At 39.6% G+C, this 26,706-nt stretch overlaps 1 long non-coding RNA gene across 1 annotated transcript in view; it reads right to left on the bottom strand.

The window, feature by feature from the left end:
• Window positions 1–8,481: 8,481 nt before the first annotated feature.
• Window positions 8,482–26,706, bottom strand: part of LOC103386758 (uncharacterized) — a 236,655-nt gene continuing 218,430 nt past the window's right edge. Inside the window, exons 7-8 of the long non-coding RNA XR_003050155.1 lie at window positions 20,394–20,489; window positions 8,482–9,204 (exon numbers count right to left, since the gene is read on the bottom strand). This is a non-coding gene — a long non-coding RNA (uncharacterized LOC103386758). The remainder of the gene's footprint in view (window positions 9,205–20,393; window positions 20,490–26,706) is intronic.

The following is a 26,706-nucleotide window of genomic DNA, read 5'->3' as shown; positions in this document are numbered from 1 at the left end:
ATTTTTGTCTGTCTATTTTTCAGTGCATTCCAATCTTTGGGGCTAGGTTTTATCTATTTCTAGGCCAATGTTTGCCTTTGTTGGGTAATGGTTAATTATGGCTTGCTGACCGTTGACTCTTTCTGGGATTACAAAAGTGAAGATCTTGGTTAGTTGGATTTTTTGGCTAAGTCTGTTTACCCTTAGCTAGTTTTGAATTTTTAATCAACTCCTTTGGCCAATTTCATTTCATGTTAGACTACCTTTAAATGAACATGTATTAAAGTCTTCATCTGTGGGAATGTAATGGCACAGGTAAACTGCAACAAAACCCCGTATGGTTTAACTCTTGGTGGCAGAGGTTGGTTCCTCTAGAGCAGGTGTTGCAGATTGGTGAACAAACCTACTCTTGACTTACTCTGTTTGGTCACAGCAAAATAAAATAGGTCTCAAAATTCACTTATCTGTGACTGGGGCTGCTCAAAGTCTCCCTGCTGTCTCACTCCTGCTTGATAAATGGGAAAATCACTGAAGTTGTTTGGACTTTACTACAAGAAGCAGCAGTGAAGGCTATGTGCTTCACTGAACTGGGGATTGATGTCACGGTGGAGTCATAACATTTTTGAGGCTTTCCTATTAAACTCACCTGGTGTAATAGGACCTGCTGTATACTGTATGTATGATGAGATCCGTGCCATTACACATAGGCATTAATAAATGGAGGAGGGACACTGAATGCATCAACAGGCCTAGTAGGTGAAACAGATCGTAATGTTCCTACTTAATACTTCTTATTTGCTATCTGTTAATTTCATTAAAACAGCAACAACATCCATCCATTCATCTATTTTCATCCACTTATCCGTTACCGGGTGGTGGGGGCAGCAGTCTCCATGACCACCACCTAAATCACACTGCACCCTGAACCTTCCTGCGGGTGGGGAGTCCACTGGAAGACAGCAATAACAGGATTCATAAAAAAACCCATATATTTTATGGTCCAGGACCTGACATCTGTCTGTCTTTTCACACATTTTCCTTTTAAATGAGCCATGCCTCTGTGCCTGCACAGGACATTTCTGGTCTCTGGAAAACAGCTTTCTAGTTTTCTAGAAAACAGAATAACAGAATCTGTGCAGCGTCAATAACAGTTATGACAATGGGAACGTACCGCACCTCAACAACAAGACCTAAAATACTGTAATTGCTTCCAATATAAGGAAACCAATGCATCTTGGCCCCAGCTGACACCATACACCCAAAGTCATTTTCAAAGCTTTTACAACAACTCAGTTCCCAAATCTGAGGGTGCCTGAAACTACTCTGGACCAACAATAAAACCACTGCTCAGTTGTAACCTCCTTCCTGGCTTTTATTTTCTCCTAACTCCTGCGTTCACTACCATCCATATTTCATGCCGGCTCTGCATTGTTTCATCTCCATTTATTATTGTGCTCCTCTGGAGGAGAGGTGTGCTGTTGTTTCAGGGGAAAGCAGCGTGTGCTGCAGCGTGCTGAGCCTGGCCCGTTGGCTGGGAACACTGTGTGCTGGCTGAGCACGACTGCTCCCTGGCAAAGACCCTGGCACTTATCACTAAAAAAGGACAATTTGCTCCAGCGAGTCTTTAAAACTTAACTTTCCAGGCTATAAAGTACTTCCTGCAAGGGTAGGCTGTTCTAGCTATCAGTATCTAACAAAGTACCTGACTGTGCCAGGGTTTAAGTCTTAAACACTAACAACAGACAGATACACATACAGTATATAGTATAGTATTGTTTATTCTATATACAGCATATGTCTATATCTATATACATATAATTTAACATATATAGAATATACTATACTATATTCTATATATGTAGTATAAACTGTATGTATACATATATAAATATAGTATATACACTGTGTTTGTACTGCCTAAATAGTTTAAAGATCAGCCCTTTTATATCCAGAATATTCCTCGAGCTGTTTGCATTGAGTCTATAGACCAACTCCAAGCCCTCCAACCCTCACACTACGCCACGCGTCGGCAGCTTTATGAACATTCATGAAGTTTGTTCCCACGGTTGCTCCAGTGTGAGGCAGAAGCATGAAAGCATTCCCAGCTTGTAAAAATCAAACATGTGGGCTTTACACCTGCGACTCAACATCAAGCCAAAGGGAGCGGCTCCTCGCCTTTATCACTAATGGGGCCCAAACTGCTGCGCTTAGTCTGAATATGAATGCACCTCCGGTGAATTATTAATGTTGTGCGGCGCTTCGTATTCCGCTTGGCACCTCCAGAGGTGATCCACCTCCTACGCAGATTGGAAACTGTCACCCATAATTGGAGGAATCACGACAGCATGGAGTTAAGTGTTCCACACTCCCTGGGTGAGGAATCTGACGGTGAATACTGAGGCGCCAAGAGGTAAAAACATTTTCATATCTGGGTTTTTTTTCCTCCTATCTGTTTATTTTACTTTCTCTTTACAACATATAGAAACATATTGGTTTAAACCAATGCATGAACAACCAGATCTGATGGTAATCCTCTATAAACCTATTTTGGTGACAATTCTACAACGTATTGTTCTGACAGAGTGACAACGCAGTGTGGAACATGACAATCCAGGGTCCCGACAAGGAGCCCAGGGCGCCGTCAAACTGACAGCTCCATATCACACATACAAGGACCCCAGAGAAAGTCAGAGTTGTGATGCTCTGAAAAAAAAAAAAAAAAAAAAAAGACCCGTCACTTGTCATGATAGGAGCAGGGTCTCAGACTTTCATCCTGTGATCTACGGTCAAACTCTGTGAGAAGCCCATCTGTCTGTCAAAGAGAACATCTGTGACCCAAAGAGATGAAGCTCATGTTGACAAGTGTGGGTCATCTGTGAGTGAGACTGGAGAAATCTTTAATTAAAGAGTGAAATCATAACATTCTGTGTAAAACTTTCTGGGGATGAACTTGGTACTTGTTTCCTCCAAATCAAGTAAAAATCCTAATTTTCTCCTGTAGATGTAGAAGTGCTACAGAAGCCCAACTGGATATTTTCCATTTAGACTTGGCAAAACATAATAAGGCAATGTTGGCATTATATTTGTAATTTGATTATGGGTCTTAAAGTCTTATTTGACTTTGATTTTTTTTTTAATTCTGCTAATGTAACTTTTTATTCATTTTTATAAAGCAACATATTTCTCTATTATGTCATGCTGTAATGTTTGGTCATCTTTATGTTATCTTTTGGCTAACTCTGAGTTAATGTTAAGATAATTCTATGTGATTTAGAGTAGTGGTTCTCAAACTTTTTCTACTCTGTACCACCTGAGAAAACCTTGATCTCTCTGAGTACCACCATGATGACCAACACTAGAATACAGCAGCAGAGGCCTTCACTGTTAGCTTCCACCACGCAGGAGAGGTGTTTAAAAATGTTTATGTTTAAATGTTGTATTAATTGTGCATGGTATATTCCAGATTTATTCAGTTGAAAATGTAAATGTGAAAATATGAATTTTCCCCACGTACCACTAGAGAGCACTTGTGTACCACTGGTGCTATGCGTACCACAGTTTGAGAATTTAGAGGCATCTTATTGCTAACTTTTTGGTAACTTGTGATTATTCGGCTAACTCTTAGTTATTTGCCCAGTTTTTATTTTGTTCATATTTGGCTAATTACTTTCAATATTGAATTATCAACATTTGATTACTTTTAAGTTGACAATTTTGATTTTTTATTATTTTTTTATTGTACTCTGCAGTATTGTCCTGAATGGCCCGGTGATTTGTTACAGGTTACCCTTCAAAACTGGACTCAATTCAAAACTCTGAAACAACTACAGACCTTCCCATTGAACAAATAATTAAAATTACAAATTAGTGAAATGTTTCCGCTGTAGCACAAATAAATAGTCAAATTGAAGGTAATTTGTCTCAAACTGCCCCTCTAAGGGAGGCCACCCCCACATTGGGAACCCAAGGTCTAGCATACTGTATCTAATTAATAGGACTATTTTTTCCTCTATCCTACAAATATTTAGGGAGAAAATAAAACTTCAAGTCCTTGAGACCATTCTTGTGAACAGAGACAAAGGCATCAGCAGTAAAAACCCAGTGGACGTGAGGAGCTGAGTTCTCCTGTGACACAAATCCAGAAACCGGGGCACAGATTACGGCTCCTCCTCACAGGAGTGCGCACTTTAGTCAAGAGATGCTGCTCTGCAGTCTGTTGTCAGCGCGGCAATTGGAACTTAATCACTATAATCCATTGATTGGATTAAGATGGTGCCGCGACGATGAACCATCTGTGAGAGGCAGTGTCCGTGTGGTGGAAGTTAAGTTTAGATCTACTTTCTTTAGGTTTCTTCCACAGATTTATTTATCTCAGGCTGGTATTGGAATAGAACTCAGAGATGCAACGGTGTGTTGTTTCTGAAATACATATTTAATGGACATTAAAGTAAATAAAGGGGGAGGGGGAGAAACTAAAAACAAAACCACTATCAATTCAGCAAGGGAGAAAAAACAATGAGCGTATACATACAACCATAAGAACAACTTAATGATGCTTAGAAAAAAAAGCTCATAAATCCGTAAATCTACTTTCACTCTTCGCTGCCTGTCTACATCAAAGCTCCCACATGCTTCTGCTGGTGTCATAAATTCACAGGAACCTTCGCTGTACTTAAGAATGATTGAAAGAAAAAAAAGACATAATATCTTCATTACCAGGACCATCGCCCACGTGTTTGTGATGATTTTAACTGGAGATTTTACTGCTGTGTTTTAACACAGTCTCATTCTGAGATTCCTCCAAACATTATCTAAAAACGCCAAGGAAATGTTCTGGAAAACTTCCATAGCAAGATATACGCACCGTCTGTTATTCTGTTCTGTTCTCAGTTGTGTTTTTATCTTTTTATTTTAAATCAAAAAATATTTTGGAGGGAAATTTTATCAGCTTTAAACATACACAAAATGTCAAGTGCAATACAACATGAGACACTTCCAAATTCTGTGTATTTAACTGTGGGGCCATTCCAAACAGTACCAAAGCAGCATTCCCACACCTCTCAGTATCTATCTATGAAACCTTTGCATTCGTTTAACTACTGAGAAGTAGTTTGAAAGACCATTGGCCATTTCTGTTGTGAAAGACCAAGCCTTAGGTTGATCCTGTTTTTATACCTAATCTGGAATTGCAAACATGTTCCATGAAGAATCGGTCAGTTTATCAGGATTTTTGGGACACGTTGCTGGTTTCACTACTTCTTTAATAATACATATTATTATTATTAATATTTTTTTTGCCTTAAAATGATAATTTTTCTGGTAACTGGGTTTGCTGGTTGCACAGATTGTTAGCTGTATTTTTTAAATACTACTATTTCAAATAATAGCTAATTTAAAAATGAACAGGAGCTCTGGTGGCCAAGACAAAAACAAAAACAAAAAAAAAAGGTTTACATGAAAACTGCAATCCTATCATTCAATTTTGTTTTAGTGTAAAATAACGTCACTGTTAAATTGCATATCAGAAATATGAATGCTCTGCTGTTGTCTCCTTTCTTCTATTTCTTTCATCTGTTCTCTAAAAGATGGAAATGGATTCTGCCTGGTCCACAGGCCACTGACAGGAGTTATTTGTGCTGCGCCGACCGACTCAGCTGCACTCATCTCTATACAAATTCAATTTCACTTTTGTAAAGCAGCCACGCTGTTATTGCACATTTGTCAAAACATCAACATTAGCCTGAATGGTCCGGGGAGGGAGGGAGAAGGAGGAAGGAGGTAGAAGGATGCTTGATTTCTAACAGGAAAATCTCGACGGAGCTTTGTTAACGTCTCTCTCTTTCTCTCTCTCTCTCTCACACACACAAACACACGCACACACACAACATAAGTGAAGGCTGTACACCATAATACTAACTCAGTGTCAATAAATACTCATGGAAACAATGGCTTGGCTTTACAGTGGTGACACTGTGGGCTGTGGTAGAGTAGGTGTGAATAAAAGGACGACAACCTCCTTTCACGTCCCATTGTCTGGAGCTGTACAACATATGTTTATTGTCAACGGAATAAGCAAAAGAAATGAGACTTGTTTTTTTCAGTATGTGTCTTTTAACTATAAACAAGTGAAGAAAAAATGCTGCATTTCTGAGCAGAAACACACATGCTCTTACAGGACTCCTGGATCCTCTAGAGATTAGACATGGGTTTTACACATTTTGATCATTTGTTTGGCAAACTTTATTTCTGTTTTTCGTATTTATTTATTCTTCTATATACTGTATATTTTTTCCAGGGTCATTTTAGATTTTTAAGCACTAAAGCAGCATGTTAATAAGAGAAGTATTTAAAGTAATGTTTCCCATGTGAAACGGATGTTGTGCGTTCTATGTTATATTCAAGAGGAAACTTGATCATCAGAGGTTTAAGGGCAAAGTCAAAGCCACTGGAAGGACATTTTGTTTTTGCCAGACTTCTTGTTATTTTCTAAAATTGATCTGACAGTGAAGCTGCTGCTGAAAATGCGACTTCAAAATGAAACATGGTGGTGAAGGAATATGAGGAAGTGTGTGGAGGCAAAATCTACTTTCAGGGTTTTTGTATCATCAGCAACAAAGATCTATTATCCACTGATTGGAGATCTATCAGACTGTGTGAGAGACACAGCGTTCCAGACAGGACGGGTCTCAGTGTTTAGGAAATATTCCATGAATAAAGTGAAAACAAAGACGCCAAAAACCGCCGTGACAAGTGTCTGTCAGCATTTTTTCACCCTCCTCTTGGCAAAGCCAGGTAGAGGAAGTATTGAAGATGAAGAAGAGGAAAGAGGTGAATACATAAAGCAGGGAGAAGGTGAAGAATGAACACATCAGCAGGGCTTTTCATACACCTATTGATCCTGGCAGACTGACACTCCTTCTCATCCTTGACAGACTCTTTCTCTTGGCTAACTGAAGTACAGCGTTTGTCCATGTCAGCAGAAAGTAAGGTAAACACAGGCAGGGATTGATGATTCCACTCAAGCCTGGGTCACATGACGTACAGTACTGTTGGCACGAGGCGATGCCTTTCAGCTGCTGCCTCTAGCACTGCCATTAGGTCAAAATGTGAGTGGAATAGAATAGAAAAATAGGAAACATAGGGTCTGTGTTTCTCTACAACAACAACGTAGAACTGAAGTTGGACTGTGAAATCCAACAGTGAGCTGCCACATTTTTTCGAGTACTTTTTTCAAGTACTTTGAGTACTTCTTTTAAGGACAGTAGTAGCGTTGCAATATGTGAAAGAGGACCTTAAGCCTGGCCCCAACTTATTTTTAATTAAAACTCTTTTGAAAAACAAAGGATTAAAAAAATGTAACGCTATCCCTAAGGAGTGACCAGACAGCAGGGGGCGTATGACTTCATAAGAACAGCAGGTGAGAACACGCCAGGAGGCATGTTGTCAGCACAAAACTCATTCACACATTTTTTTGGTTAAGACATCTTAATTATCATAGTTTATCTATTTCACCTGTCTACACTTGATAAGAAAGTATATTTTTTATCATCCTTCAGACCAATCATCTAAATAAAATCTGTCTTGGATTCCAGATACAGGCTGTCACTCTGATGAAAGGATTACTGGGAAAAAAACTTTTAATGCTACAATATTTGTTCTACAGATGAATCTTATTAGAAAAAAACATTTGGGCTGATGTTTGACAGATAAAATAATATTCTGTCATATTTTATTCCCTCGGAATGATTCAGTGAATAGTTTCCAGATAAATTCAAAGTCCAACGTGAGTGTTTTTCAGGATGAAAATGACAAATGAATGGAATTTCAATTCTGTGGTTATCTTTTTGGGGCAGTGGTGGCTTAGTGGTTAAGGAAGCGGACTTGGGTCCGGAAGGCTTTAGGTCAGGTCCACCAACTGCCAAGTTACCACTGAGGTGCTCTGAGCATGGCACCGTCCCCACACACTGCTTCCCTTTAAACCACTGTTCACTTTGGTGATGGGTTAAAAACAGAGGTCACATTTGGTTGTCTGCAGTGGTGGAGCTGTGTCACAATGACACGTCTACTGTGTCTACTGTGGGCCATGTTTACAGCCATGCTGTTGGACCTGTGTGTGATTCAGTGGTTGCTGGGACCTGACTGCCTTAACGACGCTGCTCTGAGCTGTAGTCAGACCAGATGCTCCAATAGTTTCTCTAATAAGAGGGAAATCTATCATCATCACTTCCTGTGTGAAACTCTCATGAATTGAATTGAAGTCATAGCATCTATGGATTGGTGTTTAAACATGAAGTTTGACAGTTTACACAAACATAGCTTTTCTCTGGTCAAATACTAGAACTATTCACGTACTGTCAAGGTCCGGTTACAGGTATTGCTGTAGTTACAAACAAATACTAAATATATGAATAAATTGAAAATTTAGTTTAATGGTTTTCCTTCAAGGACATTGAGCAAAAACAATCACTAGAATCTCATGCAGACGTGACAATGAAAGGTGAACTTAAAAGTAAAATAAATTGGAAATAAACACGTCTAAATATCAATATGTGATCAAAAGTGTTTTCTGACTTTGGCTCTTAACAAAGAGAGACAGAAACACTATTGATTTCCAGCATCATTCTTCCAAACTGGAACTCAGAGAGCACAGCATCATTGCATACTGCACACACAGCCAAAGTGTTTGATGCCGGAGACCTGGTGGTTTACTTGACCTGTTAAGTAGGAACGTTCAATATTTTACTGCCTCTCTGGCCACCGTACTCTCTCTGTCGTCCGCCCTGTGCTGCCTTTGTTTGTGTGTGGTAGTAATGGCTAACTGGGGAGATTATTAGTTCTTAAAGTTCGGTCTCTGCTCTGCTCTGAGTGCTTTCTTCTTGGCCATTAGTTGCAGATGCAGTTTGTTTCCATAGTGCCATATTGACTTCTGAAGAACACCTAAACACAGCACTGCTGTCCTGCTGCTCCAGGACAAAGAAAGATATCATTTGTTTTCTATTCCACAAGGGTTTACAGAAGGTCAGTGTGGTTTGAAAGTTCTTCAGATATGTTGTTGCTAGTTTGGAGTTTATGTCTCCAGGATATAAACTTTTTTCGTTTGGGCGATATGCAACATTCACCGTATATATAGTAATAGAGACACTCCTACCTGACATGACCTGGAGGGAGATGATGGCACAGCGTAACGGATGTCCATCTCATCAGCAGACCTTTCCTTGTGTCTGTCTGGGTAAAAAAAAAAATGTGTCAACACTTTGAACAGGTTTTTACTTTCAACAAAAGTTAGTAGCCCCCCCCCACCCCCCAAGGAACAAACAATGGCAGCAGGAGCAAAGTTTGAGAATTCTCAATTCTCAAGTCACTCATCTATGATTCTGATTATGCATGCATTTGGTTTGGTATGAAGAAAACATAAATAAACCAATCAATTTCCATTTTATTTTTTCTGACTCTTCATGAAAATACAATTTTTTTGTATCAATCTTGGTTTGGTTTGGTTTGGTTTGGTATGTTTCTCTGGAATTGAACCCCTAACCATCCAGCTAAGCCATAAAACCTCTGTAGCTCAGTCAAAAATGGCATCACATAAGCTGCACACCACTGAGCTTTGACTACCAGGGCAACAAACACTCAAATGTAAATACCTCCTATACAAAAATCCCTGTGGTCCAAGTACTATTTTTTCCAGTTATGTGAGGAAAACTCTGGAAATATGTTTTACTTAATTGAACGTTTTCTCCCTGAAGAGATTCAAAAATAAGGTTTGGAGTAAATAAAAAGACTGAAGCACATTTATCTGCTTTTATTCTGACCTGATTAATAATCTACCTCTATTTACCCTCTCAAGAAGCACTGAAGTGAAGCATGCATTAAAAGATATATATTTTTATTTTTCCCCCTTGTATAGGCTGCCTTGTATAATAGAAGAAAACCTCAGAAAAAAGAAAGAAGAAATATTTCCCTTCAGTGTTGTAGGGTAAGACCGTCGACTGTGATCCAGCTCTAGCTAGCTGCTGCGCTATGCTCCCACTGCTGCCTTGGCTGACTTCTAGTCATGTTTGACCTGGAGTTTGTATATCGAGGTCAAGCTTTCAGTTTGTAGATATTTAAACAAATTACTGGCAAAGATTAATTAAATATAATGTTTTTGTGGAAAGTTTCTTAAACGTTTAGGTTTTTCTGGGCTAATGTTGTTTGGTTATTGCTTGTTAACTTGTAGCCTTTTGCTAATTTGCCCATTAATTGCGATAAAGTGAGACATGATTTAAAAATTGCAATGCAGCGCAGAATTGATACTGTAGGCGTTTGGGCGTCACAGTAGTTAGATAGCGACACTCGGATGATCAAACTGTTTTCGACATCAGTTCTCTTGAACCAGAGTAATATACTATCAGATTCTAACATTACCTATAGGAGTTTGACAACATGTGTGATATGAATACAGTATGTGATCAAGTGCACATCATGTCGACAAGAATGGATTTCACACTGTTGTTCCTTTTAGTGTTGTGAGAATATCTCATCTTCTACTGCAATTACCACACATTCTTCTCACCACTGTTACATTCCACCATTTTTTTTATCTCTCCTGCACACAGTGCACATCTGCTCTGTTCACGTGCGGGTATTTCTAAGAGTTGGAAAAAATGAGAGATGTTAGCACCCTGGAGCACGGCCTATCATCCGTGATCCTCCCATCTAATTACCGTGTGCGACTAACGTGTGACTTTTTTCTCCCTTTCCTACTCTCCCTCACCCAAGGAGAGATTAAACACTCGGGAATGACCTGCCCTAGATTTTATGCTACATTGAACTCTTAACAAATTAGAGGAGGGTCAGCCACGGACAGATAATTGCCTGAAGCATATGGTGTATTAGCTCATAATCAAGATTAAACTCTATATTTCAGACTCTGTTTGGGCTTCATCATTAAGACATATACATCTCAGTCAACCCAAATAAAATCTACTCTGCTCTAAATATTATGCAGTGCGGCTTTCAGACCAACAGGGGGCTTTGCAAGAAAATTGGTCATCTGCCCTTCGACCCAACAAAGAATGTATGCCTCAAAACCATATCCTTCAATTGACAGGAAATAGACAGTTTGGGGGGAGGCGGTGGGGGAGGGTTGAAACTAGTTAGTTTAGTTTGTGGTACCACAACTTTTAGAGCCTCAACATGGTTAGAAGGTCATGGAGGTCAAACTAAAACATTTAGGAATGTATAGATTTTTCAGACACCGGTTTGGTTTAGTTGGGAGCAGAAAAACACATGTGCTTGTACTAACAGGTATAGCAAGTACTGATTAACAAAAACAGAGGAGTCACAGAACACATCAAAGGACTAAACATGTATCAGTAGACCAGTACAAAGGAGACAGAAAAACATTGAAAATATGAAACGATAAAACACAGCGGAAGAGTCAGCGTACATCATAGGACACATATCACATCAAAGGAGTCACAAAATTTATTGAGGGATTCACACCCACATCAAGTCAATCCATTAGCATGGAGTCATAGAACTCAGATACACACTTTTATGAGTTTACTAAACTCCTTTTCTCAATAATCAACTCTGGCACGTTGATCGTTGCCCACAACTTGATGAAATGATAAAAATGTTTCACTCAAAACATCAACAACCTGAAACTGACCTTAATCATGCTTTATGTTTGACATTTGTATTTTTGTGTGGTGCAGCACATGACTTCAAAGCAGGTCCAGAGTCAGAGGACAGACGATGCCTACTGATAAATCAATAAAAGCCAAAGCAATGTTGTGTCACCACGTCATTCATAAAGCCTATTTTTCTCTTGCCCACAATACTGATCCTTAAAAGGCCTTGCCCTTCACATTGACCTTTCTCTGACTTTTCACTCCACTTTTAAGTCCATGAAGTTCTAGAAGGCGAGACAATACACGAACCTTTGAGTTCTTCATTCAGAGCAGAGCTCTTTTCCAGGTTGAAGGTTCTCTCGAACGTGGAGATCCCCTGATAATAAACTTGACATCTCTCCTTTCTTTGATCCAATATCCCACCAATAACAATTAGCTCAGTGATTGTCTGGCTAATTATGATGAAACAACGGTTACTTTGCCCTAGTGTTTTGCACCACGGCTGCATGAGCATCCTCACCTCTGATGGTGTAAATGTCAAAGCGTGTCGCACCATTGTTTCACTCAGGAGCAACAACAATCCACACATCAGTATCGATACTCAAACACCAGCCACCGTTTCTATGTGTGCTTGGCCTGCTAAAGGTTTGCTGAAACAAACAAAGTAATGCTTCCAGTGGGTTATTAAGATGATATAGTGACACATCGACGGAAACAAAGACAAAACCCAACAGACTTTAGTAATGATTTCATTTGACAAGCCCATTAATTAACAAAAGAGGGATGAAGTCATCGGGTTTTTATTATCTGTAGATGGTCCAGCTTCTCTTCATCCTGCCAGAACTGCAGAACAACTCTGATGTGTCCATCTGTCTTAAAGTTCCCTTTATGACCCTGCTCTACAGATTTTAGTCATTTTCTCAGCACCTTCTTTTCTCCCTGACATATTGGTTGCAGTAGTCCCATCAAATTGGGTAGTAGTGGCCATCTTTCACAGAGCAGAGTTGTCTAAAAGAACCCAGAGGAGACCCTCAGATGAACTGATTGACATTCAGTTCATCGCCTCTCACCTGCTCCAATGCTGATTCTACAGGGAGAAGTGAACGTGATGTTGCTGCCTCACCAGGTCCTAACTCTGCCCCAGCTGTGACCATTTACGCTGCCATTCCAGTCTGACTGTTACCTCTGCTCCTTCACTTTCTCCCATACTTTCACTAGCGATCTCCCCCACCTCCCTTTTTGCTCCAGGCCGCTCTTCACTTTCGCTCTTGTGGCGGAACCTTCAGGTCCTTGTTGCTAGGCAACCACCATCTTAAGACTTTTCCCAGTAGACTTTTGACGGTAATAAAACAATGCCCCGAGACAAACAGCAACTGCAAACCGGAAAGGCCTCAGGGAGGAAAACGGGGGAGAGAATCTGTACCTTGTTCACGCAACAACACAAAAAATAACTCTCTTTTGGTTTTATTACGGAAATAATTGCACCAAACTCCGGGCTCCGGTTTTAGTTAAGGACCGATGGAGATGTAGAAGATGCTGAAGGAAAAAAATCTGTGAATTCATTCCCCACTTGCTGAAGTTACACCTTCTGCTATACTTAGACTGAAAGCTTATCCCACAGAGCCTGAGCACCAGAGCTGAGAAACAGCTGCCTTTGACAAGGTGATTGAGCCCCAAGGTTATGAAAACATATGGTAACAGATTATTTTAATCTCTGTCTATTGATACAAAACTACAGCCACCAATGTTACAGTTAGGGGAGGTCTGCCAGGGGACTTTGACTGACAGGATTTGGATTCGTTTTAAGGTGAACCTGCTATTTTTATCCCACAAATTTGGTCTGGTCCTTCTGACTGAAGCGGATCAGTGATCATGAGGAACAGCTATTTAGCTTTTCTCCACACAAGTCACTGTGAAATTTATTCAACACAGAACAGGAGTAAAAAAATAAATTAAAAAAAACGTCAGTGAATGTCAGTGTTTAATGTGACACCAATCCAGGTGTTAGCTGCCAGTCCAAGAGCTAACCACTGTAGAGTTGAAGGTGTCTGTGGTGCCAAACAAACCAGGACCAACACATTCTGGACAGTTTTAATGCTGTGTTAAGATGTTTTGAGTTTTTCATGCATACCCAGATCTATCTATCTATCTATTGTTACATTTATTAATAATTCTGCCCCAATATCCATACCATGAACAAACAGACTCGGTGAGAGTTTTGTGGCAGAAAACATTAATCCAAATACGTAGCTCATGCGGTGTTTTTAAGAGGACTCAACGCTGAGTTCTGAGCACAGGTACTCTTATCTGATGATCCATTATTTAACTGTATGATTTTAATCTGTGGCAGTGGCCGTTTGACTGTCGTCAGTATCATCAGGCAGAATTGGAGAAGGACCAGAGATGAGAGGCTGTTGACTACCACTAATCAAAATGCAAATGTCTGTCTCCTGAATGGGTCATTAGTCGGAGGCTGGATATCAGGGTGTGAATGGGAATCAAGCAAAGTTGAATGAAGAACAGTTACTTCATCAAAGGGTCAACAAGTTCATTTAATATTATCTCAAGGAGCTGCCAACAAACAGTGGCACGACTTCAACTCAGGCCTGATTACAAGCCGTAATGACAGACAGACTATTTACGTCCTGACTGTCAATCACAGCACAGACTCCAGGAACGTGATGTCCGGGTCCTCTGACCGACCAGTGACATCTGAACTCAATCAATTAGTTCATATTTAAAGAGCAGTTTCTTATGAATTATTTTCTGTCAGCAGTATTCATAGATACACAATAGATGAAGATCAGAGTACTGTTTATTTTTGCCCTTGTTAAATGTAGGAATTTAGATATTGTGCAGCTCAAACATGTATTTATTTTTTATTTTTTGCCTAGTTTCATGAGGAAGCTATCAGGGTTAACTTTTTCACATCATTAAAAGTTAAAATACAAATGTAGTTTAATACAGTTTTGTTTGAGGGAAAAAAACAAGTTCTTTGGCAAGTATTTTGGTTGTTTCTGTGGATTATTTGATATATTTCTACAAAAATGTTAATTTTAAATTAAATGTTGCTTTTTAATGTTACTTTTTAAAAACCATTGTAACTTTAAGTAGTTATCTTGGGTTGTTTTTAAGATAATGTTGCTGTACTTAAGGCAACATGGCTATTTTCTGTATCTTAAATGTTTGTTCGTAATCAATAATAAAATAATAAATAATAACAGAAAATCGAATTTATTTTGTCAATTTGTCATTTGTCAATTAATTTAAAATCAACTATCAATTAAGTAGGAGCATTTCCAATCAAATAGAAAACTACTGGCGATGTATTTAAACACCCATTGAAAACCAACCTCTGAATTTCAAGGACAAAGTCAGATATTTTAAGTATTTTTTCCCCAAATACAAACATACAACTATCTGAGTTCTTCCTTTACGAGATCATACTGATAAAAGGCCCACAGTAACAATGGTTCTCAATAAAATCTCCAGCAAATAAAAAAGCTATTACCGTACATTTCATTTTAACAGATGTGAGTTTCAAATTTCATAGCTTGGTGTTCCATGTGGGATGCCAAACCATATCACCATTTTTTTTCTTTCAGATTTTATTGGATTAAGAGCAAATTCTGACCAGCTGGTGGTGCTACAGGAAAAGCCAAGGACCTTAGAATTGATCTTTTGGGAGCCATGGACCAAATGTCAAGAATAGGCCGCCAATGCTCCAGCAATAATATATTCATAAAGCTAGGCTTCTGACATCTAAAAATACAAGTCAGGTGATGCCAGGCGCAACTATTATTATTATTTGTAGGGATTGTAGTTTTTTGTGTGTTTTTTTCTGTATATAACCTATGTATAGCCTTTGATTTGAAACAATATCTACTGAATTTACTTTAGTGTAGTAATTTTAGGATTACATAATTCTATGCTAGCGTTTTCATGTTTTTGATGTTGACTGTTGACAGTAAACCAGCAGAAAACTACTACCAGTCTACACATACTGTTTGAGTAGTAGAGAAAATGCAATTGTTGTGTGGAAAGACAAAAATAGATTACCTAAATCTGACCATTTAAAAAATGTTCAAAGATTGGACTTGCCACCTAGTTCCTCAAAATAAAGACCTGCACTTGCAGATGGCACCTTATTAAAGTCACTCCTTCAAATCAGTCATTCATTTGCTGCCTTTTCAGGCAAATGCTAATCTAATGGAGTGCCTTTGAGAGCATTGGTGCTGAAATCTTTAGAAAAAAAAAATCTTAAGGACCAATTAAAACATTGACCGTCCTCGTTTCTGCCTGAAAGAGACAGAACCCCTTTAGATCCTGCAGATCTTTTATTCTCTCCCTGCTTTATTCTGAAGGACGGTTCTCTGCAGGCGCTCGTCTGACCTTCAGTGATGTATTAACTTTTAAATGATGGCAAAGAACAGAGTCGCTGAAATCCAATACTCACAGGACATCTTAATTTTGCGGATAAACGCAAGAGAGGAGACAAACGCTGGCTGCCTTTTCTTCCTGTTTGGTCAAGTAGGACTGATTACAGCGTCTCTTTTGACCTACTTGTAAAATCTGAAGCTAAAGTACCATTTGAAGTACAAACTGCTGGATCAAACACATGCAAAGCGGAGGAGATTTTGGCAGGTCCACAGGTCAGATGGTGCTGCCTCTCCTCCTCTGTCACTGGGCTTCCACAGGAAGGTCATTAGAGGCAGAAACATATGCCGATCAGCATGCACTGGTCTGCTGTCCAATTAGTGGCTTGGAAGCACTCGTCAAAAACCCAGCTCCCAAACTCACAAAAACAGGTGAAGATCTGAGTTCGGGGCTGCTCCATATTGTTTACAAGCATGTTTGAACATCTGCAGAAGTCGGTTTTTTAGGAGATACTTTTTTCTACTCACTAAAGGAGAGTACACATCCAGGAACACACACTTGCAAGCTCACACTCGCTGTTGCACATTTCATAAACCTTTCTAAACTCCTGTCAAGTCACAGCAGCACTTTCTTCACCGTGTCGCCTTCGCTAAGACACAGAAAAAATATCTTTCTTTTTTCCTGCAGCTTTCTCCTATTTACCTCTACTTTAGGAGATCTGATATCCAGGATACTACGGTGGCTGACTTTATTTGTTGTCAGAGGAGAAGCTTAGCTCATGGCACAACAATATCATTCAAAAACAAACCTCTGTGCAGCTCAGTAACTACAGATAAACCAAAGCTTCAGAAAGAAGTGATCAGAACCCAGGAATCTTTGAATGCATTTCCTTCTACAACCTTAGTACCAGGTCTGTCAATGTGGTATTTGAGATAAATATTCACCAGACAATTTCAAAAATGGCTGAAAACCAATTTTAAGGGCAGACTTTAAAGGTCAGGGGTCATCCGCAAATTCTTCCTCAAATGATATTGGCTTTAAATCTCTCAAAGTTCTAAGTCTGTCCTTAAAATATTTTAAAAAACAACAACAAAAACAACAGTTCAAAGGTATATATGAATATACAGTGGTCCCTCGTCTGTCACAGAGGTAACGTTCCAAAACTGCCCGCGATAGGCAAAAAAACTGCTTTGAGACGCAGTAGTATATAGTATAGTATTATATTATTTACGTATATATATACCCTTTTACGAACCCTTTTGGAGGCATCATAGGGCGTGAAATATGGCAAAAACTTTCTGAAACTTTCAGTATTGTTTTTTTCTTAGGCTAGAAAATGCTTATTTTATCATGGCAATAATGAAAGTATTAAAAAAAATCTTTATATACAAAAATCACACAAATTGGGATGTTGTAATCAAACAATTTTGTCACATGACCGAGGTGACAAATCATCAGCCAGTTAAAACTTTCCAAGCCTCAGACCTTACAGCAGTTCAGTTGACTGCTCTGAAGATGACTCTGATCGATGTACGAGAAGATGTAAAATGTGTTGCGTACCATAGTTCTATGGTTTAATTTTACAGGCGTTCCTGAGTTCCTCCTGCTTTGACATGAGCAATGACAGAATAATAAATGTCAGCCATAGACTGGGTTTATGTTGAGTTTGGAACAACAACAACCTGCTGGCATCTGTCGATGGATGTAAGCGGTCTTAGATGATAAATAAATCTTTTTTTTTTTTTTTTTAAATTAAGTAAAGGTCATGGTGTTGACATGTCAGGTGGCTTTTTATTAATTATATACTGTATGTAAATGTCAAGTAGTGAGTAATTAAAGCCTTAAATTCTGACATTTACAAATGCAAAATTATAAATAAAAATAGAAATATATGCCATTAAGGGTAAAAATAACTGAAAGATTAAAGGTATGTTTAAATTTCAAACTAGAAGATAGAAAAAGCAGAAGTGGTTTTCTTTAAACTTCGATAGTTTTATTTGCTCATTCTCTTTAAGGAATGAAATAGAAAACAAAGTCTCACTGAGGAAACCGATTCCTCATTTGTTTTTTCACCTTTCCAGACTGAATCCAAATGTTACATTTAAGTTTTTCACCAGTTTCTCCACGTAAAAAAGAAAGACTGGGGTCACACAGCTCTTCATCTTTGAATGAAGGCTACATCCGGGGACATTGGGAAATGGAGCCCAGTATTGTTCCATTCAATTTAACCTGATTGCCTTCATGCCTAGTGTGAGTTCTGAATTCCACCAAGCTGCTGCAGACGTTGGTTCTTTATGTTACCGATTCTCTTTAAATGAACCAGCATGGGTCCATTTTGGATTTTTATTCGAAAATGGCTACGTGGATGCTGAGAGGCTGCTTCTTGTCTGACAGATCAGACAAGGATATGACCGGGCATGTAGATCACTTCTTTATTTGAGAAAAAAAAAGTTCAAGACCGGAGACCAACTCGTGTTTTGACTGGTGCTCTGTCCTCGGAGAAAATGCTATGTGCAACACAAAGAATGTGGAAACAAGACAAGAAGTGAGGAAAAGAAGGGGCCTAAAAGTAACTCCACCGTCTCCCCCAGGCCTTGTGCAGCTCTCTACCCCCATCATAAATCCAGATCTGAGCTCTGGCAGAATATGGTAGCTCTGTGCCTGCAGCTTCCACATGATTTCTCTCTGTCTTTGCTCTTTCTTTTTCATTTGATTTTTTTGAACTTGCACTGTACCTGTTGGAAGAAAGTAAAAAAAAAAAATTAAATAATCCATCCTACATATCAGCCAGAGGAGGGAGCCGCCAGGAGGCCAAGTCACCGCAGACTTGGAGGATGTTGATCACTTGTGTCTTATCGCAGGCACAGCCAGGCCACCCCTTGTGAATTAAAAGAGAAATAGTATCTCGCTCGCTCATTTTTCACCGCCCCAGAGATGTTCCGTTTGCTCCCTTTTCTGCCGGCTCCTGTGCCAGAGAGATAATCCGGGGCCCATTCTAGGGGCAGGCGTATCCATCTTTCTTACGGTGTTGGACGGCGAGTCCTTGGCTCCTCTGAGGTCATCAGTGCCCAGGCCAAACTCAAGTACACCCAAACACAACAGCATTCTTTTCTGTTTTCACTTTGTTGTTGTAAAAGGTGGGCACTTTAAAGAGTGAAAATGAAAAGCATGAGTGGAAGCTCCCCCCTTTTTTTAAAAGGACTGACGGTCAAAACTGGTGTTGAAGTTTAATTTAAATGTCCTCCAATTTGTCTAAACCAGAGTATATTGCAGTATATCAAAAAAAAGGAGTGGTCTTTATTTTACATTTCATTTCTAAAATTTTATGTCCACTTCTTTTCTAAAAAAACCTAAATTATAAGGTGACAAACCGTCTCCCATTCTAGGTAAAAAAGACACAGCTTTTGGTTGATGCTCCTTTTATACCCAATCTGTACAATACACCCAACCCCACTACCACTCAACTTCTAAATCAAAAACCTCATTTAGAATCTTTAAAGTCCTACTTTGTCCTTGTCCTCTTACATACATTTCTACATCTGTTTATTTTAAGCAATTTAAGCAAAAGGTATTTTTCTAGTTGTGTGTCCACTTGAAACTTGAGTTCTCGTAATATATCATATCTGTTCCCCTCAGCTACTGACTCATGCTTGACATTATCTCACTTTCTTCCTCAGAGTTATTTTGGGAGTCGGCAGGTTGACGATGATGACTGCGGCTGACATGCTCCACCCTTCTCCACCTACAGGCTCACAGTTGTCAACACCATTAAAGAAATGGCCTGAGCTATAATTAAATCACCAACCTCTGAAAATGCCAGCATTCAGTTTGGCACCTACTCAATAAGTGCTGTTAATTACATTATTATTATTATTTTTTTTTTCTAATTTATTCATCTCAAAGTAGGAACTCCTAACCTTGACATAAACCGGCTCTGTGTGTTTGGTTTAATTACAGAGTAGCACAAAAAACAAAAAAAAAAAAAAAAAACAAAAAACCCCTAACAGGAACAGGAAGAGAAAAAATCTTTAAAACTTATTTTGTATAATAACTGATTGAAAAGAATATAAATTGTAATATCTTTGCATGACAACCACCTGAACACAGTCTTACATTGAGGACATTTTATGGTCGAGTTGTTGACTGCACTTCTTGGAGAATAGTAGGTTGGAAAAGTGTATGATTACCCTAAGTTAGAAGTAGCATTTTAGTAGAGCTAATTTTTCTCTTATATTTTTCTCATACAATGTTTGAAGAGAGTGCAGGATTTGTGTAAAAAAGTTTGTTCGAAACCAAGATGAAATCCTATTCTGCTGGAAAGCTTTTCTTACATTAGCTCTTTCAACATACAGCCGGCTTTAAAACACAGGCTCTGTGAGGAAGAGCAGCAGGAAAAAAATGAAAAAAACTCCTACTTACAGTTGTCACATTGAGCAGCCCTGGTTTAGAATCAGACACAACTTAAGGGAGAATTTCTTTGGTCTTTGGATTCTTCTGGGATATGAACACCATCACCTGGAATAAAGGAGGGAGGGGGGGGACATGTGGAAGTTTTTATTTATTGATTTTGTTTATAACATATAAACCACCATCTTTCCAAAGACAAAACATGCATTTTTTGAACATTTCTATTGCATGAAGAGCCCACTGTGTAGTTTTCAAAGGCATTTGATAGAAGATGGTTTGGGCTCAAAGGTCCTAATTTGTTCAAAACTGCAGGAGATAAATTAAATTCTGCACACCTCCACCTATAGCTCTATCAATTTGACATTTTTACACCAGCAAACATCAGCGGTCTGAAATGACAGTAAACAATTTATTTTTCAGTCAGTTAAAAAGCACTTAAAGCTCCAAACGGCTGAAGGACCCAGCAGAGTCCCAGTACTGATAATACCCTCAGGGCTGATCAAAACAAATTGCCTTGTTCATATTAAATGGAATCATTTTATCCGTGTCAAATATCATCACATTAGGTAGACTGGCTTTAATGTTTGTTCTGATGGCTGGAAATGATTGTAATCTGTTGACAAAAAATACCAACAAATGTAGCTTCATGTTCACAAACCGGTCAGTCAAAATAGTGTTTTTCCCTGTTAAAATCTAAAAAGAACTACTAATACTTGCCAAAAGAAAAAGCAAAACTTTGTTTTTGCTCTGACAGAAAACCTCCAGAGTCATCCACCGCTGTTATCTTTCAGGGGAAAATGTGAAGACGCATGTCCCCCAATGAGAATCCCATTTGAGATGAATTAAGCCGGATCTGCTGTCGTGCATTTTCCTAATGATGTCCCGTCTCCCACAACACTGCTGACATTTTAGTTGCCTTATTTGTTTTGCAGCCTTTGCCTCCTCTTTGAAGGTCACTCCTAAATTACTTTAAAGCATGCAAACCACCGTGTCCACACTTCACCTTTATGGTTGGAAGAGCAGCACAGAGCAAAGACAGCACAACGGGGAGGAAAACTATCTGAACTTAACTCTCCTTCTATTTCAGTACATATATACATATATTTACATATACTAGTGGTTCAACAATACATAGATTTGTATTGAATGGCCCAGGACAGTGGATCTACGCTCGGCTACTGCCCCAATTCCTACTAAAGTGATTGAAGTATAAGGAATAAACAAATATTCCACAGCTGATAAGAAACCAGGGCTAAAGAAAATTGTAAAGTACTGTAGTTTGCCCAGGATTGGCTTAATGTTGGCAGAACAGAATCTGCTTACTGTCAATATTAACAGAGCAGCTGCTGTAAATGTATTCACTTACAGCAGCCTCTGCAGGGCAGAAATTTTAAAAAGTATGTTACTACAGTATGTAACTGACACAAGTAGTACACTCCAAGGGCTTTGGGACAGAGACAAAGCAAGAGTGAGACAGCAAAAAAAAACTGAAAAAACTTTAATAGTTTTCTAACAAGATAAAAGTACATTCACCGACAGCACAGAACTATTTTTCATCATTTGTTTTGCATTATAATGTACCAACATTTGTGTAAAAAAGGGTGATTTCATTATCACTATCCTCCATAACCATCCTTTTTCTGTCACACTCCTCCCTCTCACCAGTGTATGTTTGAATATTTCATTCAATACAGATGGAATCCTAATCTTAGCTCCCAGCTTTGGCCTTTTTTTTTGGTCGTCGATCCATTTTCCCATCACCCATTTCTGGGCTCCGTCCTCCCTCTGGCACCACAAACCATCACTCACTCACTCAACTTTCTTTAAGAGACTCCTACTTTTGTACTTTCTTCAGCCACTAATTATCATTCTGCCACAGCGTGTGAGTCTCCACTCATTTCCACCATCATTATGTTCTGTTACGTTATGTTGATGCTAACAGGACTGGAATCATCTTTATACCTCAGTGTTGCATTGACGTGAAGGAGCCACAGCTGCTGATGGTGAGGTGACGACTGGAGGCTGGGTTTTGTTTTTAAAAGAAGCTGCATGCTGCAGATGACTGTAGGCTACACCTAAGTGCTACCAGCGTCTCAATAGTCAGTTTTAAAACGTGAACCAGGCAACAGCATAAAGGAGGTGACAAAAATTACACTGCATGTGATAATTGCTCGTCAAGGCTAAACTGCAGAGGAAAACAAGTGAGTTTGACTGCAGTGGATACTGAGGAAAGATAATACAAACACTTTATATGAGGTTAGTATAGAGATTCCTACCATAACCTCTGGTAAACACCAGCTGTTGTCTCTGTTTATTTTCCATTTGTTTGTTTTTTTACTTGTTACTAGTTTTTGACATAATTTACTAGTACTGATATATGAGGCTAATTTTAAGTCATTCAGCTAACAGCCAGGTATTTTTTCATATTTACTTTCTTTCTAATATTATAATCTTTAGCTATGTTTTCTTTTCTAATTTATTTTTATGTACACGTAGCAATTTATTCCAAATCTTAGGCATTATTTCAAATATTATCTGATCATTTTTTTAGCTAGCTAGCTTGGTAGTCTCCTCCATCCCTCGACACCCATGGTCTCACATCACCTTGGACTTTGTTACTGTTTTACCACCATCCTGCTGGTAACACCAACATATATGAAATAATTAAGCGCTTCTTTAAGTATGTCCACTTTGTTCCTTCGCCTAAGCTCCCCTCTGCTACTGAGGCTGCTGACCTCCTTGTACAGCATGTGTTCCGTCTTCAAGACATCATCTCTGATAGGGGTCTGTAGTTCTCATCTCAGGTCTGGAAATCCTTCTGCCAGCTGCTGGGGGGCTGGACGACTCAATCGGGACCTGGGAACTTTTTTCCAGTGTACCAGCCATCACCCCGCCTCCTGGAGCTCGTACCTTTCATGGGTTAAGTACACCCACAACTCCCTCTCTACCTCTGCTACCAGTATGTCCCCTTTCCGAGTTGTTCTTGGTTATCAACATCCTCTGTTCTCTGAGCAGGAAATGGACAGGGTAGTTCCCTCGGTTCGGGAGAACATGAGGAGGTGTTGGTGAGTCTGGAGGGCAGTTATGGTGGCACTGCTCCGGACCACTGCAAAGGTCGAGGTGAGGGCATACAAGCACCGTGCACCTGCTCCCTCTCACCAACCCAGACAGAAAGTTTGGTTGTCATCCAAAGACATTTCCCTGTGGAGTGCCGTACGTTTGCCCCGAATAGGATTGGCTCCTTTGATATCGACAGGATCATTAACCCTGCTGCTGTCCGTTTACACCTCCACAAGTCTCTCAGGATTCATCCCACTCTTTCACTGTGTCACTCGTGAAACCAGTTGTCTCCAGTCCTCTGTATCCTCCAGCTAAACCTCCTCCTCCCACAAGAGTGGTGGATGATCAACCGGCATCGGCATACACTGTCCAATGGGTGGGTTGAGAATGTTCACGCTTCCTGTCGCTTTTTGTGACTCTGGGATATTTGCCTGCCTCTCCAAAATTACAGTTTTTTTTTTTTGGGAGTGCTCCTTTTTTGATCCTTGGATGAGCATCTCTGCCGCTTGTCAGCAGTTTCAGATCTCTTCAGAATCAAACTTTTTTCATCAATCCCCACCAGCCAATCGCCCATAGTAGATAAGGGTTTGTTTACATGCCTCTCTAATGGTTCGTCTGCCTGACGAGTGTTTTTACTCACTATGAGTAATTATCACGGCTGAATTTGCGGAGGAGAGCCTCATCCACACAATTACAGCTTTCATTCGCTAATGAAACAGCGGCCCATCTATAGCTGATGGAAATGCTCTCCGTCTTATTGCCATGTGAGGTTTCTGACCTTGAGGGAAAGTCCAGACTCAAGGACACAGCAAAGGGGAGGAGGTGCAGGGGGGCAGTGCATTTTAGTATGAATGAAGTTTTTAATATTTGAAACAAGCATCAGGTGGCGGTGGATGAGTAGAAACACACACGGATTGGAGGTATTCTTGCCTTTGTTGTAGTGCAAAGAATGTTTTCAAGTGTGTGTGATTGTCTGCGTGTGTGTGTGTCGTTTGTGTCTGTGTCCCTCTAGTTTGTCAGATCCTGTTAATTGCTGCCTTCCCGCTGTGTTTAAAATGTTGAGACTCCTCTCTCCTCCCTCCTCTCAGCTCCCCTCCAAAAACTGTCGCTCCTCTTTCATTATTTACCCCTTCAAATGAGAGAAAAATGTTCACGTCCACATTAATGACTCCACAGGAGAGAGAGAGAGTGGAGGTAGAGAGAAAAGTAGAAAGACTAAACTAATTAAGGCGAGTGACTCACCTTACCATTACACAGAATTTAGTATGGATATTGCAGCATAAGTCTGCTGCCTCCACCCCCACCACTTCATCCCCTTCCTCCCTCCCTCCCTCCCTTTTTTAATTACTTCAAACTTCCACAAAAAGTTTTCCGAACTGTTAACAAGCAAACAGGGATTGATGGAGAGCAACTGTTAGTGTATGCATGTCTGCACTGGATATCAACAGCAGTACCTGGAAAATACTTGAGTTGTCAAATACTTACTCAACAATCAATGTACTTTAGTGCAAAACAAACCAGTCAGAGGTCAGAGAGGTTGTAAAGACTGCAGGCTGAAAATGTTAGAGGCTTGTTTTCTATGAGTTCACTGCATGTGTTTTTGTGTTTTGGTCGTCATCTCCATACCAACGACACTCTCATAGGCTGTTAGCAAGAACGACACTTTTGCTTTCTACTGGCCGTAGGAGCCTGCTTTAGAAACTATTTTCACTAGAAAACGATAGAAACAGTAGATCCCACAAAATCAATTTAAAATCAATTAATATAGGACTGAATTTAAAATGAATACAAATTTGAAGTTTGTGTAAGGCTAGTAAAAAGCACTCCGGGTGGTAAAGGGTGACTGAAAAATTTATCAACATGATTATTAATTTCATTTCATTATCATTTTTGTTGTGTCTTTTTAAATGTCAATCTCTCATATAAGAAAATGTACACTAATAAGACAGTACGTCTTTATCATCTACAGCGAACAAAACCTGCAACACTTCATATTTACACCACAGGGGCTGAGTTTTTCCTAAGGCTATATTTCCCTCCAAGTCTGTGCCAACGGCAGACAGACTTGGCCGGACCCAGGTATAAACCATAGATATATATTAGAGTATTTATAGCATCTATTAATAGCAAGGGTATTAAAAAATGAACAGCCTTTGAATGACAGAGAGGGGAGAAAAGATGGAGGAAGGGATTAGATGAAAACGGCCGCGGAGGAGTGGGAAGACTGATCTCCTCTTTCAGCGGAGGCGACTCCAGCAGAAGTACCTGCTAAGCAAATTTATTTCACTGCACTTTTTAATGCTCCTGGCTCTGCCTCTCTCTCTCTCTCTCTCTCTCTCTCTCTCAGTTTTCTTCCTTCACAATAACTCCAGGATGAGCACTTCCCTCACCCTCCTCTCCTTCCCTTTAAATCACATTCCTTTATTTGCAAGCACCACACTTTCTTTTAGAGCTGGCTTTTAAGAAATTAATCCTGATGTTAAAAAACAAAAAAAAAAAAAAAACCCAAAACAAAACAAAACAACCTTGGTGTAGTACCTGCACCAACACGGAGAGAGAGCAATCCTGACTATTGAGCGGGCGGTAAATTGGCAATTAGAGGCTAACATTGTACTGCCAGGACCTGAATACATGCAATGAGGGTGGGTGGGCTGCAGGTGGACTGGGGTTGGGGGGGGCTTGCCTCTGTTGTACGACTACCTGTCAATCAAACAGCACCAGGGGCAATTTTGTGTTTCATTAAGTCATAATTAATGAAGGCAGATACTTTTCTCTCCCACGGGTGTACCAAGGCCGGTTTACCATTGTGGGCTGCGTTCTCGTTATGAAAGCACATTTTCTAAAGGACTACTTTGGAAAACAGACTTTAATTATAATGAAAAAAAATCTATTGGTGTCACGTTTGATGAGTGAACATGTGTGCTATCAAACAAATAGCAGTGGCCCCTGAAACCTGGCAAGAAATAAGTCTCAGAGGAAGACAACTGGCTGTGTTCTACGGTGGAAATTTGCAAGAAATTCCCGCTTCTCCATGTCTTAATCTCAGATTTTATTGCCGCCTAATTTATCACCTGGACTCTCTTTATGATTTAAAGGATAATTTGTGATGTTTTTTTCCCTCGATTGGATTTTTTTTTTTTTTTGGTGTGTAAAACAGCTGGAAAAGCTTTGACGGCAGCAGCACACAGCGGGTGGATGTGAAGTGAACGTTCAAAGGTGTAGTTACACTTGACTGCAGTCGATACTGACAAGGAAGGAAGCTTCA

This window comes from Cynoglossus semilaevis, chromosome 1 (assembly GCF_000523025.1).
Source record: "Cynoglossus semilaevis isolate Cse_v1.0 chromosome 1, Cse_v1.0, whole genome shotgun sequence".
Taxonomy (NCBI): Eukaryota; Metazoa; Chordata; class Actinopteri; order Pleuronectiformes; family Cynoglossidae; genus Cynoglossus; species Cynoglossus semilaevis.
This window is presented reverse-complemented; position numbering and strand designations above follow the sequence as displayed.